At 32.3% G+C, this 19,078-nt stretch overlaps 1 protein-coding gene across 2 annotated transcripts in view; it reads right to left on the bottom strand.

Annotated features, from left to right (window-relative positions):
• Positions 1–19,078, bottom strand: part of LOC132904606 (forkhead box protein O-like) — a 297,766-nt gene that overhangs the window by 78,104 nt on the left and 200,584 nt on the right. The window contains exon 8 of one of the 2 annotated variants that reach the window (XR_009657626.1): positions 12,187–12,451. The exons of the other annotated variant lie outside the window; for it this stretch is intronic. The gene's annotated coding sequence lies outside the window, so the exon portion shown is untranslated. Of the gene's footprint in view, positions 1–12,186; positions 12,452–19,078 lie in introns of those variants that run through there. 2 annotated transcript variants of the gene reach the window in all.

Raw genomic sequence — 19,078 nt, 5'->3', positions numbered from 1 at the left:
TATTTATAATCTAGTTAACTTATATGTATTTTGTCATTATAGTTATGAGATTCGAAGATATCTTGCAACCTGATTTTGAATATTATATTCCATCAATACTTGCAATCTAGTGTACACAGAGCTTTTAAGGCTTTGATCATACAGACAGTGACGAAGGCAAGAGCGGGAAAACAAGTGACGACACAGCGTCAGAAAATAAATAAAACTCATGGAATTACATGAAATAAGCCATACAGCAATTGAGCGGCAACGCAGCGGTGCGGTGATAGCTCTGCCTCTCGCAGTTCTCTGTATGATCAAGGTCTGAGGCATAAGTATAAAATATCGTTATGAGATATGATCATTTTATGAGTATGTACTTTTAGTGAAGTCGATCACTATTACTACTAAATGACAAAATCATTCGGAGATAAGTTCAGTGATAAACGATTCGATGTTTTAATCAAAAATCAAAATCTTTTTATTGCTTGTTTCTCTGTTAGAAGTGATACACGTAGATAACGTTGATATATTTTTCATGTAATTCTCAATTTTCAGAATGAGTTAAAGAATGATTTGTTCTTTGCACAGCATCTTTTTTCTATTTTATAATGATTATGCTATTACTTATAATATCTCTATACATTATGTGATATCGATATAAAGGTTTTAAAAGTATGCAGCCGAAAATTAAAAATATTGTAATTACCCAAGATTAATAATAATTATATCGAAAATTAATACCGAAAGTTAAAAATAAATTTTACCTAGATTTTTGATATTAAAGCATTTAAGAGAATTTCTTTTCATGAGTACCCACAATTTTGAGAACTTATTATAAGTGAAATCTAATTTCATATGCTACTATTTTTTTTTCGAAACTTAATTTAATTCAAAACTTTGTTTATTTTTATGAATTTTACTATTCTCTCTTCGTATCAAATGTACGAGTGCGTCTATGTCTTATAACGGGATTCTATGGAATTCTCCGAAAGCAATGTCCATGTAGAAATAAAACAACCTCAAACATTTCCACCTAAATATACTACATAGCTATATCTATACTCAATCGTAGTGAAGTAATTGTACATTGAAAAGGTTAGTATGTTTACAAGAAAAATATTAACTAGACTCATTTGCAGTAAATTCTTGAATCGTCTGTAGATGTATATTTCTTTAATAGAACCACATTTCTGACCTTTTATACTTATACGTTGAACTACACAAGATTTGAAAAATTAACACATCAGATATTATTCTTGAACGTATTTCCATACAAGAATATATCAGATCTGTCTGGAAATATTTCTTTTAATTATCGTTCCTTATCTTCAATAATAAAAGAAATAGAATTTAAATGTTCAATTTAAGTGAGACGCCCTGCGTGTGTGACTAGCTTCGTATTTTGAGCAGTAGTTCTTATAATGAATTATTTAAAAGATATTCAAAAGGTTATTTAAAAGGTTTGCAATGTAACTTTTCAAATATAGAATTTAAATAATCCTTGCATTATTTATTACTTATTAATATATGTATTTGTACATTAAAATATATATAGGTTTCAATGTATGGTAGTCAATATTACGATTTGCAATTGTAAAAATATTGAAGCGAATGCGATGCCACTGTACATATGTATCGAATTAAAGTTTCACATTTAGAGGGTCGAATTTAAAAGTACAACTGTTTCGTATTTCCTCTTTTTAATTATACAGTGTTGTAGCTTCGCTCAGTGTAGCATTAAATTCGAGTAGACGCGGGATACATCATCAATGCTCGTATTACTATTATTGAACAGAGTACTTTACTAGTAAACAAAATTGTACATTTTTACGTGAAAAAAAGGAGATTGTACCATTTGTACTACCTCAGCTTGATATTTTATATTCATCTACTTCATTAAAATGTATAAATAACTTATACAATTACTATATAACTAAACTTATAAAATAAGATTGTATCATTTTTTTATCGCCTTAACTTGGTACATTATATTTATTTATTTTGTATAAATGTAATAGGGTGGGAGCAGACGATATTAACTTACGTAATTACCTCATAGCCATAATACTTAGCAACTCATTTATATCGTTAAAGACACGCTTCAAATTATTCGTTACATTTTATATACGATTATTCGGTACTTTTATATATAAGGAAATACTTAATTAATTCTAAAGCATTACTTATTATGCTGACAAGAAGCTTTCTGACAAGATGTTACTCATTTTACCAAAACAGTTTTCATTAAATTTAGAAACATTTTGCAATCTTCAGAGTGGGTAATAAAAATAACTTTTATTTTTAAAACGACGAAGAATATTATAATGGAACATTTCAGAAGGATTTTCGACATGTATTCAATATCGATCTTATCTAACATGCAATGTTTGTATAATTTTCACTTCCACGTTTCCTAATGTTTTAAGGAAGTAGCTAAAATATCGACAATTTTATCAGAAGTTCATAGTCCGGAATAGGATTCCGGAATTCGATATGCAATAATCGTATCCTATCCGGGACCGAGTCCCACAGACTGAAGACCTTTTCCTCAGTCATCTTTCGACTTCGGCGTTCAAGTACACCTACAATCTAAAAATATATAATACCTACAACGTAAAAAATCATGTTTCTACGCCAGAATTGGGCGTAATAATTTGAATATAAGAATTTGAATATAAGAATAATTTGTTTGTAAGCAATCAATGCTATCCAAAAGAGTTCTTTTCTCAAACAAGTCCAAGTATAGGACAAATCTATGGAGCATTAGCACACGACTTATTTGTCAGCAATCACTGACAACCAGTAAATGTTGTAAAACCAGTAATTGTAATCAAGATTTTGAGCTAGATTGTTATATTTTGTTAATAACAGTTATCAATAAACATTAATGTTTGAATTTTGTGCTAGTAAGATTTCTTTAATTTGGAAGTAATTGTGACAAAAATTTTCAATACCATATATTTATTTCGATATTGCTATAGTATTACATTTTATTAGTAGTTTTATTAATATTCTAATAGTAGTTGTAATTTTTGTTTTGGATGTAAATAGTCTTCGGAAGTAAAAGAACCTACATGTGTGGTCTTCAAACAAATATTAGGCATAATTACATAATATTTACGTAGATAAACTTAATTTCTACTCTGATGGTTACATAAAGCGGAGGAGAGTGACAAATTATTTGCAATAGAGTTGACGAAGTATTCGAATATATTTAGGAAATATGTACATTTTATACATATATATGTGTGTATATATATAAATGTATATAATGTATATAATGTATATAATATATATATACTTCGCAGAGATTATATAAGTATTTAAGCAGTTAATTATATAATTATTATATTAATAATTTCCCATATTCAGTAAGACCATATTTAGCACTTATACGTTTAAAGTGAATATTCATGCTGCACCTACACTAATTCTTTATTTTTTAAATATGTTTGTAATAAATATCTTGTATCTTCTATATACGTTTTTAAGTTGATTTTACATTTCGCCAATATACATGACAGTCATGTTTCATTACCGTGCTATAGCATATACATAACATATACATAAACGTTTTTTAAGTGTTCAAACACTTTTGTATAAGCTAGTAAAGCAAGATATAAAGCATAAAGTTCTTTTACAAAAACACATGAAATGTCATTGAATACTCGAACTACTATTTCCTTTATTTCATGATCTCACAACATTTCAATATCACCTGCAAGAAACAATCACGATTAATTCGATTCGTCGATCAATCATCTGAATAACGTCCAATTTGATTTGACGGGGCATTTAAATACCGTGACGAACATCTATGGAAGTTCACTTTTGCATGCGTTTCTGTTCCCTGAATGTGTTCTCGGTCTTGGTTCCCTCGATTCGAAAAGTAGGCCAATGTGTATCGGGTAGCATGGCAAGAGGCACGAAACGTGGTCGACGATATTTCGTATCACCCTTCTTACACGCATCTCGGCGCCACGTCACTCCTATATATTCGGTGACCGGTCGTATCCGCACGAAAACGAGAACTTTCCCGACGACTATCGGCGCGTACGACTCGCATCGCCGACGATGACATACTTTATCTTCGACGGGGGTCGAATCGTGGGATCGTGGCACGAATTTATTGCAACCGTCCCGTCGATTTCACGAAGGACGGATTAATTGGTTCTCAGTTCCTTCCACGAAAGGATATCGCATTTTCCCTCCTTGTTCCGGAAACTGCTCCTCTGTATTTTGAAAGCTATTTATATATTTCAGTCGGTAGTTTAATGAGGAACTCGGTTAATTTTCCGCAAGAAAAATTGATTTTATTGCAAGGTTCTTAACCCTATATAGTTAGAACTTTGTTTGCTGTTTAAGAACGAAAATTGTAATTTTTTTAAGTAGGTTCTAACGTCACGTCGCAACAACTCTACGTACGTATGTGGTTAATAATGACGATATTGAACACTGAAAATACTGTAGGATTAGATATTATTATATATATAACATCGTGTTTTTTCAGAAAAGAAACTGCTTTTGATTCTCATTTAGAATTTCTCTAATCTGGAATATAGGATAAAATTCTCCACAATTACAGCATTTCAAAAGGATTTGTTTCATGATGAAAATGATTATAATTATTTACAGTTTTCTGTTCTGATTAAAAGTATGAAATAGTAACTGTAAATAAATTATTTGTTGTCCCCTTAATGATATAATATTAGCAGAATACCGCGGTATGATAACAGATAAATGAAAGAAACTTTCAAAAATATAAATATGTGGAATACATTTAAGTTTAATGACGTTTAATGACATTGAATAATGTTCTGTTGTAGTATTATAATTTTTTTAATTTTATTATAATATAGGAACTAATCAAGAAAAATTACATTAAAGTTATCATGAAATCAGACGAGAGCGCAAGTTTGTACTTCGGTTATACTATCAAGACGTTATCCTTATAATGATTTAATATTTGGAATGTTTTAATAAAATGTTTTGGTAGATCACGTTAAGGAAGCGAATAAAAGCTTATATATAATATTCTTTCTTTAAATAAGTGTTCTGCTATGTTACTATTAAGATAATGAATCTTCTTTAAATGAAGATATTAACTTAATTATATAAAAAAGGTACATTTTGGTAGATAAAGTTATAAGGGCTAGGATAATCTCGTCATTAACAATGAGATGTGGTAATAAGTATAAGTCAAAGTATTTGTACTCGCAGGATTTTCTTCATCATTTGATTACCACGTGTCATTAAATAATACTAAATTACTGTATAATTACGGAATGGCATACTATTACATTATTATCCTTTTTACTTTATTGAACTTTGAAATGTATATACTTACTATCACTTAATGTATACAAATTATTAAATATGTTTAAACAATATTATTTACTGTTCTACGCGATTTACCAACCAGTACTCAAAGATTTAATAACAAGTATGTATGAAACCCAACAAATATGGTTATTATTCCATATTAATGATACCGGTTGTTGATCACGACGAAATTCAGTGTATATCATTGAATGGGATAATAGACATAAAATATAAAATTTTAGTTCCGGGAAATCATGCGTTCCAAAAATACATATACGAAGATCTCTATATATAACAGACCTTCGGTACTATTAGGTAGCGTTTGTAACAGTGTTTTCAACTGGCTTCCGACGGCCCTAATTTATCTGACTCAAACCAATACACATATATCCCTCTTTAAAAAGAACTTGTCGTTTTTTCCATCATTTAGCATTTTTGAGCTTAATATACACTTACATATATTTATCTGTCAGCCATATACATCATTCATACACATTGTTATACTAACTGCTGAACATTGTGTCCAATAATAGTGAGAAATTTATTGTGTTATATATGATGTCTCCAAAATCATGGTGTAACCAGCCAAATGGTAATAAGTCGAAAAAGACGAATAACATTTTTTCAATTAAGGTTCCGTTTTCGAAAAAATTAAGTTTGAAAATCCGTTAGGTACCCGTGTATTAACTGCAAGTTTCAACTTTTAAGTATGGAACTTCTGTTTTTGCTGGCGTTTGTATTATAAAACGATTTGCGTCCTGTGATTGCTGTTATTTACGTATTGTACGTTTATACTGTACGTACTATATATATCATTTTACGGACATACAAACGAGTTTCGAAACTCATATGTTGTCGAAAAGTCTGAATACTGTAGGAAGAAGGATAATTTCTTACCTAGTGATCAATATGCGACTAATGCACCACCGTTTCATTTCGAAGAATGCATTCGCATACAGCAATCTAATTACAAGAGTAATATAATATAAAGCATAGCTGGCGTTTCTTTCAATAATAACAATCGACGCAATATGGGGGTGCAATTTCTACTGGAATCGCGGTTAAAATTGCCGCTTGTTTCGGGGTAATAAGTTTAGCGAGGTCGTTCCAGCGGCAATATTTTAAAGAGGCGATCGTGCATCAGAGTATAGCGGTCTCCAACCGCGGCTAATAATATTATTCGTTGCTGATTATTGCAATTATAACCGTGCTTGCTTTATTTTCGCAATACGCTATTCATGTAACTCAGTCGGCGTCTGTAGCGCATGTATACCAATGCGTACAATACAAATTCTGACTGCCTAAGTATAGCGAACGCCAAAGTAAATATAGTTGGGCACTAGCCGACTAATGTTACTCCACGATCCGCTAAATAGTACTGATCGTAAACAACGTGACTAATGAAAGTTTAATAGCCTCCTTTCGCGCGACGACGCGACATCGAGATTACTTGTTAGTCGATTATTCGTGGTTTTATATGAATCGAATCGGTGCTACTGAAATTATTGTCGATCTTAATGGGAGAAATATGGTCAAAGTGGAGTAGTACTGGAAAGTCTTAGAACACACATAGTAACATTTTATACAGATGTAGAGACTGATGGGAGTTGACGAAATACTTAATATATTCATTACGTTACATACAATTGTTATATTTATTACTGAAGAATTTTATTTATTTAACCCACGAAGTTGTGGACTTCATGATAAATATTTTTATAGAACCCGTTAAGTTTTTAACTTAAGGATTAACATTTAAGGATTTGGGTGAGATGTAATCAAATATCCAAAATTGAAGAAACATTGGCAAGTGTATTAGTCAAATTTTGACGCTTTTTCCAAGAACATTCGAAAACAGATAATAATATTAAATTAATCTACCATAATATTATTGAGGGAACTATTATAATAGCATTAGGTTGTAACATATTCCGACACTGCTCTGCTGCTGCCCGAAGCGACGGAGTGTCCATGAGGAATTCTCCACGTGAAAAAAAAACAGGTTGTAACATATAACGTGTTAAGTTTTGTTTTAATTTTGAACAAAAGCTTATGGTTGATAGTAATATTTAATAATTTAATATCAGAGACATAGTAATGATATAAATACATGATTCAATTACAATAAATTGTTCAATTTTACTGCTCATATGTACGTATTTTATAGAAGACAATTCTGATAATAAATTATCAAGATACTTATATAAGATAAGAAAGAAAATAATGTATCGCACGTATTTATTACCAAAACTTTCTTCGCAGTGTGCGATATAGAAAATTATATAAGGCAAATCCAGTACATAATACGAGTAGACATAAGGCGCTACAATATTAAAGGACTATTGAAAAATACCGAAACCTTTCACAAATCCGAGTGAAACTTCAATTTCCTGTGAGGAAGATCGATTATATTGGTAGTTCAGTCGTATACATACATTAATGATAAAACTTTGAGTCCTTCAACGAGTATCATGGCCCCCTCTGTGAATAGAACCATATCGAACCGAAGGACAACATCGTATTAGTCGCATGAATTAAAGGAAGGGTGACGCTGATAGAAAGAAATGAAGGGAGAGAGAAGAAGAAAAACATAGGACGCGTGAACACGTGTAGGTTTAGACGTAAACGAAAAGGCGTGAACGCGGATTGGATAATGAGAATAAACGCCTCCTTAAACACGGCCTGCCGTGACAACTATTAGACACTCAATCTTGAATAATTCATTGAAAACGCACGCTCGATTAAGCAACTCCACAAGCCCGGTTGCCCCTCGCAAGAACGAGCGTCGTCGCTCCGATTCTCCATTATTTCCCTCCGTGCTGGAGACGTCGCGACGATACTTGAGATACTTTACGCAGACGAATCGTTAAAGCCTTGATTTCCTATGTGTGTCCGATGCGTGAATTTACGTCAAACGCAGTCTTACTCCGCATTTGTACTTTGTACCATCATAATGGAGAATCATGCTTTTCTTTTGGCCGCATGTCGGATAGTTCGGGTATAAGGTTGCGTCTGACGCGACAGGCGCGTTGGACACACACAGAAAATCTCACCTTTAGTCTCGCGACGATAGCCTTTAATTTTTGGGCACAAAGGAAAATTTATTTACAACTGCAGTTTTCCTTATAGTCTAAAAAAGATTCAGACCTGAGAGGATTAAGGATAAATATTGCCTATTAGTAGTAGTAAACATTTGTATTAGTAATATTCTATTTTGTAACTTTCTTTTTTTCAGACAATTTATATTGTTGAATCTCCTTTTCTAATATCTTGATTATGAAAGAAAATTTCAAGGATTTCCCTAATATTTTTTCATTGCTATTTCTTATATCATTTAGATCCTACACTTTTTTAAAGTTCCAGGAGATAGATAATTGTGCCACTATAACAAACAATTTTATTTTAAATCATGGAAAGTACTTTTGCGCTTCTGAATCGTGTAATGATTTCCATAAGGTATTTATCATTGTAATATATTTTTTATATGTAATATAAACTTGATTGGATTTTTTTATAAATAATTGTACTCGATTTTCTATTTTCTCTTGACAACATAATATAGTATTGGGGAATGTCTTTTATTATTACATGGTTCAATGATATGTGATTCAAATTACATAAAATTAATAGCCACACACAAAGTAAAATATCCTGATATTATACAAAAACTTGGAAAACTTTCAATTTTATGTACGAAATATAAACATTAGCTCTTGATCGTTATTGCTGAAACAGATACATTTTATAATTTTTATTTCTTTTAGTTTGCAAAAAAGTTAGAAAGTTTCAATTTACAAAATACAAAGGGATGCAAGTTGAAATCGTGTTACAGAATGAAAATAGATCCCTGCAGCTATCTTCACGTGAACAATGTCAGTGAAAGTTGAATATCACCAACAATCTATGTACATTAAATGTATAATATTTTTCAAACTTCAATTTAAATGTTGTATCTGGTATTACAAAGATAATAAGTAGTATGAAGAGTACCAATTATTAAAACATTTAATAATTTCAATTGGATGTAGTAGTTCACACAAATAGAGTATAAGAAAGTTATATGATACCAAAAAGAATTACCATATTCTTAACAAAACCTTTATAAAATACAAAAAAATAAAATGTTTCTTTACATGCTGAGTTTTATCTCAACGAATTTTTTTTATTTATCCTTGTACTGTTTTTCTACCATTTTTCCATACCATGCTCTTCCTGGTTGTTTCTTTTTTTATACATATCATATTTCATCCCCTTTCTTCCTTTTCAGTCTGCCTCTTATTTTAATACACGTACATACATCCTTTTCTTGTATTTACGAACTTCTACAATCAGTGCCAGTTCTACACAATATGCATTTGCCAATGTATTCATCGCCTCAATTTCTCCTTTCAATTCTTTTTTCACCTTTTATTTCTTTCTTAACTCATATTTGTTCCTCCTTTCCCCATTATTATTTATCCATCGATTTTTATCACTATTCATACTACTACATTCACGTCTTCCATCTTCCTTTTTATGCTCTCTTTTCTCACACCATTTTTACTCTTTTTACCATTGCCATTTCTCGAATATTTACCGTGAATAAAATACAAAAATATTTGTACTGTGCAAATATATGTATTAAGACACTTACGTTTCCTTTATTAAGTATTTGAAACATCAAGCGAAGTTTGCTTTAACTGTAGAAGTTTCTATAATATTTGTAAAGATAAACAGCACATAATTACAATTATAGTATTTGTATGTACAAAAAGCACATTATCGATAGTTTGAAAATTTTGAATTGCAGTTCTTTAAAAAGTTATATGCAATATACTAAACGCACCAATATACACAGTATTTTTTTATATGATTGTGATTACTATGTTTAGAAAGAAATGAGGTTTACTTCTACTACTTCTAAATGTAATGACATTTATTAAGAAACGATAAGTTTTCCTTGTAATATATTATATTGAGACAATATGAGACGCATATAATGTGACGAAAATTACAAATTGATAATAGAATGCGGATATTTATGCAAATTCATATTTCTATGAATATAATTAAAAAAAGAGACCTACAATAGATGGAAAATTGTGTTACATACTAGGTACTATAAGAAGCGCTATTATATTTTGAATATTTTATACACTCAAATACAAATACAAATATATACAAATACGCAATCTTTATTACTAATTTCCAAATTACATTTGGAAATGTAAACAGTGAAAAGCATCCAATTTATCCTAATTATCAAAAATGATCTAATGTTTGTAATTGGCGCCATGGTTATGTAAGTATTAAATTGTTCAGATAATTATTATTATATTCAGAAAATTAATGACTGATATAAGTATTTCGTTGTGTATTCCTTGAGATTAAATGAAGATTATTAAAAATTTCTCGAGACGAATGGAAATTGTACTAATTTCAGAAAATTTCAAGAATTTGAAAAAAGACGTATAAAAGTATGATTGTTATTAAAATACATTGTACATAAATTTTTCTTAAATTTCCTTATAAACTTTCCGAATAATTGCGAATATCACACAAAAGAGTAAAAGGGAGAAGAAGATCATCTTTTCAGAAATGTTATCAATTAACGCATCAAAATATTAGTATTATTTACGAAATTATCACAGTGATTATTACATTTTGTATTCCCTCTCCAAAACTTATAAGAATGCCTACCTAGTACTGCCATACCAACTAGCCGAAAAAGAAAAAGGGAAGTAGAGAAGGCAACACGGTAAGGGATTAAAAAAGGGAGTAATAAATGGATCGCATTGTTCATGAATCCGGCCGAAATAATTACGTTACCTGCGACCCAGATTGCAAAGACGGACGTTGTAAAAAAAAAAAAAGAAAATTAATAAAAACAAGTAAATAAGACTTCTATTTTCCCATTCTCAATCAGTGAACATCCAATAAAAGAAATGCGATTGTTGCGTGTTCCCCTCTTCCCCAATCGCGGAAACGTACGGGTTACATAAACGCACATACTCGGTCGTTTGTACAATCCCTGCGCCTCTCTTCCGTCTCCATTTAATCGAGTCTTTTTTCCACCAGGTCAGGCGGATCACGACATTTTCTGTCGGCAAGAATGCGTGCTTGCCGGCATTCCTTATTGGCATTACGGAGGAATCGTCGAGGTCGTCTGGTTCGAGTACCACTCCCACAGGCGACATAGGGGAACAGGTACGGAAGGTAGTGTTAGAAGGCGCGGAGAAACGAGTATTGAGAGGGAGCCTACCTTGGCGGACATTTCTAGCGACGAAAGAGGTGCTGGTCGGTTATCTAGACGCGAAAAGAGGAACGTGATCGACTGATCGATACAGACTGTATCGCGTTGTAGCTCGCTCAGAAGTGGGTTAACAGTCCTTTACCGTATATATGGGACACGGGCACATGACCAAACGTTGCGCAGAAGTAAATCAAAAGTTTTTTCTCCCTGGGGCTGTAACGTAGTTTTATCGTTACTACCGGTTTGCTTGAGTTATCGTCCTCTTGCTGTTACATTCACCGGTTCTTCAGGATCGCCATTGCCTCATGGGTTGCAACCCTTTAATCCATTCCACTTAATACCTCCTGCCATCAGCTCAATGTTTGAGAACCGAATTATATAAGAACGAAACAGTTTTCGTTTCTTATATTATTATCACACTAGTTTGTATATTATGTTATGTATTATTACATTAATTGTTTATAAAGCACACTAATTAATTCTATAAATTAAAAGACAAAAATATAATGACGTTGCAAATGCTATTTTTTTTAATTTATCTTAGAATTTGCTATCATTTATATCATCTTGCGATAAATGAATTTATGGAAGTAAGTCATTTATTTCTTGAGAATTGAACATTAATCATGTACTTATATTGGTTTCTTTAGAAGCTCATATATATATAGATATATGTATTAAATGCAAATGCACGTTTGCATTTTTAGTATTTTGATGATGATGAGAAAGAGTAGTTACGGGAGGAATTCATCCTTTTTGACTTTAACTAAAAATATTGATAACTTGTACAGTGAAATGTGATATAAGCTTATTGAAAAGATTACGATAGCTGTTGGTTGACTGCTTGAGTTGTTATCATATAATTTTCACATTTGATGTCTAATTTATTATGGAATTTATCAGGTGAGAATATTTCTGAAAAAAAAGAAAATTTCGAAAAGACTTACGTGACGTTGTCCTCGTAACTCGTATTCCAACATAAGGGGTTAACCATTTTTCAGTCATCGAATATGACAAATTCCAAATCACTTTAGTTTTAACTGGGAAAAAGACATTCGATGTTTTAATGCATTGCATACTAACTTAATTTTTATCACAGGTAAAATTTCATGTTATCTTTTTGATTTTAGCCTAATATTAAATATTTTTCTCCTGATATAATTAACACGATTTCCTCTGGTGATAGTCTGTAAGGATTAATTTGGAATCTGCTGTCTCAGAATTACTTATTTCAAAAGCAGAAAATTATCAATGTGTACATTCCATTAACAAGATTATGACATAAAATCATTATTAGACACCATTTTTAATTCAGACTTGGCGAGTTCATTGTAAACAGTCTTCACTTATACTACTTAATAATAAGTATTATGAACTATGTGATAAACTATGATTCAGATACATCATGAATGTGTTTGGTATGTAATACATTAAGAGAACTTTAGAATACAATTGAAATGAGAAATCATGCATTTAAGAAATATTCTACCTAAAGGATGCAATAAGGTTAAGTTGTGGTTCACTTGTCATGCATTCTTTAAGGGGTATATCAACTGAGGGGTTTTTTATCGAAGCCGATCGAAGGTTCCTTCAACGGGAAACTATGTTTTTATACGGCGTAGAACGCGTACGATAAATAGACAATTGCGAAGTTCTAATTGCAACCAGGAAGATACTTTATTAGAGGAGGTACATAGTTTTTAGGGAAGAGTAATTCCGGTATGGCGTTTAAGTATTGTTTTGAATTATGATGATAATAATATGAATTGTAAATGACAAAACTACTATTTTGTTTCAGTAAGTTCAGTAAGTTTTTTCAGTTGAAAGACATGAATTATTTTTTCTTAAATTGTTGTACATTAAATTATATATAAATTATATTATAAATTATATTAAAAAGTTGTTAAAAATTCTTGAAGTATAATAACTATGTTAACATACGTATATTTCTTGATTCCTCCGTCTTATATAAGAAATTCAAAATTTCATTGAAAAATACCAGACATGATGGAATGTAAATGATAAAACTATATCGAGAAACATGTAACTATTCGAAAAAATCGAGTTATTGTTCTTTTTAATAATAACAGCATTCATTATATAATCAGTTAACTATTTTCTATTGAAATATCGCAGCAACGTGAAGATTAAATAATCAGTCATAGCATATATAATTTTTAAAGGCTGAAATAATTAACAATATTTGCTTAAAATTCAACGCGTATGGTAAACTAGTAGCAAATTAATAAAAAATTAAAATTAATGAAAGAGTTTCATTTATATTATGAAAAATTGGTTAGTATGGTTTGAACTAAAATATGTAATTATATATATTTCTCGATGCTTTCATTCCACAGAAATTTTATAGTATACAGTTAGATCATCTACCAGAAAGATTAAGGTTAATAACAGAATACTCTGATTATATAACGAGGCAATAGAAAACTACAGATTATATAAAGGAAGAAATCAGTACGCTGGAAACCAAGAATATGTAGAATCAATTGATTACATTTAAATTAACTTAAAGACCTTTGTTGAATGTTCAAAATTAGATGCATCAGATGTTCTATTAAATCAATAATCATAATCAGATCTATTGTACCGTAAAGGCATTTACCAGTTTCATACAAATCCTCATTTGATTATTAGAAATTATAGGCAAACTTTTCCCCACAAATCATTTACAATAAATCATACTTTTGATGGTATAGTAAGTGTTTAAATGAATATCACACGAAATGCCCATTCAAAAATATATCGTTTCCTGTTTTATCGTTATGTCTTCATATTTTCTTTTATATTTGAAACATCATTATGTTGAAGAAGAAATTTTCGTTACTGTCAATGACTGTTCTTACAGCCAGTAATTAAGTTCCTTGTATGTAGACCCAATATGAATGAGAAGGAAAATAACAAGAGAAGAAGAATCATGAATGAGAGGTCAATGTCGCAACGATACGCTGGAAGATCTCGTAACACGGGGTGCAAATGAGAATTCAATTAATTCCAAGATCGAATAAGACATATGTAATTAAACAAAACTTAGACTGGAATTCTTTGATGAACTAAAAACAGCACAAAACGAAAAAGTGTGTAAAGAAAGTGTCAGGTGAGGATTCATCGACATGAATCCGAAGAGCAGCCGGCAATCGTTGTTCAACAGCTTCGAACAAGGAAAGAACGATCGGTTTTTAGCGATCGAGAGGCTGTAGAGAAAATTGCACACAGTGATTGGTCATTAGAAGAAGCTGAAAGTTTCGGTGAACGATCGAGCGATGGTAGCGTTATTTCGAAATCACGCGGTACATGAGTCTAATTGAACGACTTCCTGCGGCATCGCGTTAACGGTTAACAGATTTCGGATCCTGACGTGACTCGCGACCGACAATCCGAAACGAAGCGTCGACCAATTTTCCTCGCGTTGGAAAGTTCGAAGTGGGAGCAAAAAGAGCATGCTCGGTGAAAAAGAGCAAGTCGAAAGGACAGAGCAGGAGTGTGGAGCCAGTTGGAATGAGATATGTAAAGACAAAGATAGATATCGAAAAAAGAGAAACATCGAGAGCGGAGACGAGACGGAGACACGGTGGAAAGAACGGGAAAACAGAGTGAGAGGGAGAGAGGAGGCGGTGAGAGAGGGGGCGGTGAGAGAAAGAGAGATAGAGAGAGGGAGAGAGAACAGGAGAGAAATGGAGTCGCTAGGTCGAAGTGGCGCGTAGGTAAAGGACGCGGGGGAGAGAGACGAAGAGGAAGGAGGTTGTCTAACAAGGATAGGTGGTGAGGGAAGAAGTCCCCCGGAGCTCTCCTCCACCAACTTTATAATTCTTGCGACGCTTTTGGGGAATGAGATTGTCGGCGTAGGAGTAGGGGTACAAAGGGGAGGTTTAAGGTAGTCTGCTGGCGCCAGTGACGTCTGCCGAATAGCTGCTGACTTCCAGACTCCTGCAGTTTCGGCTAAGTGGTTCCCTTTTGCCCCACTTGAACGTCTGTACACCTTCGACCCGCCTCCCCTTGTACCTATCCACTGTGAAGAATCACCGATTTTTATCGATTCATAACAACACTGCTTCAATTCACGTTTGTAAGTACTAGTGCACCGATAATATTCTAAGGAATGAAATTTGCTTTGAAGCATGGATCGACTAGAAATAATACATATATACTGGTTCATCAAAATATTTGATGATAGAACATTCTTCTGGTCGTATTGTACGTGTTACATATAACACTTTGAAATTTCACTACAATGAGACACGACGATCACGATTATATTTTTTAAATTTGAAACCAATCTGGAAATGTATATAGGAATTATAAAATATTTATTGCAAACGTATATTTAGAAGAATATTAGTGTAGTGTTTTTTAATTTATATCTTAATAGCTAAATAATTAATAAGCTGAGGATAGTGAACTCCTTTAATAACAAGAACGCTCGATAATATTTAATGCTTATACATATGTATGCCAGTTTCTTTATTCCTGAAATATGAAATTAGGATTCACTATAAATATAATGATTCAGTTTAGATATAATTAAAGATTGAGATTAGGCAAAAAAGCAGTGTTTTCGTACAATAGATAAAAAAGAATCTTATTATTATTATTGCTAAATTCAATAAGGACTGTTGTTTCCTTACAGTATAATGTGCATAATATTTCCATCTTTAATGCTACGAAAACCTGATAAAGACCCATAATGTGAAAAAGATATATTTACTCCTACACCAATTTAACTCCCATCAATCATATCTAAAATTCTAGAAAAAATCATCCACAAAAGACTGAAAACAATTGCAGCAGAAAAGATATTTATTACTCGTGCTACAACTCAACAAGTGCTCAGAGTTAATAATATCTTGGCAGGTGTAGAGAATAAAATGTACTGTATAGCAGTATTCCTTGACATCGAAAAAACTTCTATACGATTTGACATCAAGATTTATTATACAAAATAGCAACGAACTTCTCACTGTCCTACTACTGCCTACTCAAATTGTACTTAACCAATAGAACCTTCATAGTAAAAATCCAAGACGGAAGTAGTAGCAAGGGTTTTTCAAGGCAGAGTGCTAAGACCAATTCTGTATATACCATATATACACAGATATGTCTACTACCCATGAAACTAGTCTCTCAATATTTGCTGACGACACGTTCATCTTAACACTCTGCGAAGGCGCAACAACAGTATCAAAAATAGTTCAAGACTCACTGGATAAGATACAAGAATATTTAAAAACATGGAAGATAAAAGTTAAGAAGGAAACACCTAACCATATCACATTCACATTGAAGAAGCAGATACCCTCCGGCTACGCTAAACGATAAGAATATACCATAATCGAAAGTAATAAAATATCTCGGAATATACATACCTAGACAAGAGACTGACGTGTAAACAGTACATACGAAAGAAGATAGAGCAAATAAAAACAACAAGAGAACACGTGTATTGGCTTACAAAAAGACACTCGCAGCTTTTTAAATTCTAAAAACAAACTATTAATATCAAAGTTGTCACAAAACCCATCAAGACGTACGATTCGAACAACAGTTGATAGCCACATTAAAAAGGTAGAATCACTGTAGTCGGTAATACTTTGTACATCTGTGAATGCCTCGTGGTATGTTCGTAACGATGACCTCAGAAATAGAATGCTTTGTAAACAAATTTTAAGCTTGACTGGAAAATCATTTAAATAGTCTATCTAGTAACTTGTACACATTAAATTTAGACTGCGGAAAGTATAATACCCAAATGACCTGTCCATTACACAGTAATTTAATATTGCTAGCAACAGACCCAAACCCAGACACTGCCCAATGAGACAATCAAACGATCCTACATCATATATCCTACAGTTTAAACCATTTCTCGTTAATTTTTGAGAAAAGTAAAACATGACAAATCATTTAAATCATTCCCCAATTTCACCCAGCAAAATAATTTCACTCCACACCGTCTAAAATGTTCTTAATACAATCGCAAGCATGTATCAGAAAATAATCAGAACGGTCGTATAGATATTGATTTTCCTGACTTGAAATTTTATCCTACACACGAAGCGATAAAAGAAATGGTGCTGTATGAAAAATTTTTATGATATTAACAGGGGTCGCAAGAAATGAAACTGCCCTTTTGCCAACAAGGTCTTTCTGTTCCGTTTTGTCAGTGTACTTCGCAGTTTGTACTCTAAGAGTTAATTTGCCTGTGATTGCCGAAGAAAAGAAAAGATTACGGGATCCAGTGGGTCAGGCAAGCCTCGCGAATTTAATCTGTAACCAGAGAGAGGATAAATTTGTCGGAACGACAAGCTAAGCTGCGAATAGTTATGAAGTTGAGTCAAACGCAGGAAAACAAAAACGAACAATGCAAAAAGAACATCGATCCGGAACTAACGGAAAACGGCATTCGCGTTTCATACACCGAACAAACTGTAGGAATGCCGGAGGCGCTAATATGCCAGGGCGTAACAGAGGGGAGGTAGTGTGTTTTTTCGCCACGTCCACTGCTGAAAAATATTTTGCTGAAAGCTAATATCTATCCGGTCCGATATTCATCCGTGTAAATACTATCCACGTTCGTAGAGGCAACAAAGTAGCCTCTTCTGGTTTGCCGAATCTGCCGTAGAGTTCAGAAAAATGAACGCGATCCCGCATGCGTCTATGTATCACCATATTTTTCCAGACAGAACACGGCAGTGATAAAATATGTGTTACAATCGGCATAATAACGCAGTTTCGGCTACTCAACTTGCTATTTCCCTTTTTCCTTCTTTGTTTTATTTTTCCTTCTTTAGGCAGTGCAACTTTCGTTTGACGAATCACATTTACTTAGAAGAATACAACGAAATGCGTGTGAAAATAAGCTCGAACACTTACATGCACCTTTTATGAATATACTATATTATATGTGCTATACGAAACATTCTTAAATTTTATTAGCGGGGTTTGGCTATCGTGATTAGATTGGTAAAGTTTGAAATAAATCTGAGAATATATACAGGAATTTCAAGATACCTAGTGCAGATATACATTTCGCAGAGATCACAAAAATATTTAAACAGGCAACTATTTATTACAGTAATAATTTCCAATATTATTATTCATAATTTAAAATGAAACCACATTTACACTTACTATTTACACTCCTCAATACAGTCCTCCTATAACTTAATATTTTCATAACACGGTTTTCACACAACACGGAACGAATTAACCGTGTTATAGAAGGATTGACTATATATGTTTGCACTGAATATCTTATAATTTCAGGTTTGCTTTTATCACAATTTGGCTTATCCCGACAATGCCATCATGACAGTCGTATCACATTATAGCGCTATTGAAATTTCAAAACGTTTTATGTAACATATCCAATATGGAGATGAAGGCTTTTTATAGTAAATGTTCAGAAACTTTTGCGGGCTAGTGTCTGTGATTTATATGGACTACTAGAAATTGCCAACTTAAAGTTATACTTAGATAAGTCAAATGAGAATGTTTTTATGAGAAACATTCTTATAAGTTTAATTTTTT

The sequence above is a fragment of the Bombus pascuorum genome, chromosome 2 (assembly GCF_905332965.1).
Source record: "Bombus pascuorum chromosome 2, iyBomPasc1.1, whole genome shotgun sequence".
In the NCBI taxonomy this organism is placed as follows: Eukaryota; Metazoa; Arthropoda; class Insecta; order Hymenoptera; family Apidae; genus Bombus; species Bombus pascuorum.
The sequence above is the reverse complement of the archived record's forward strand: the minus strand, read 5'-3'. Positions and strand labels throughout refer to the sequence as shown.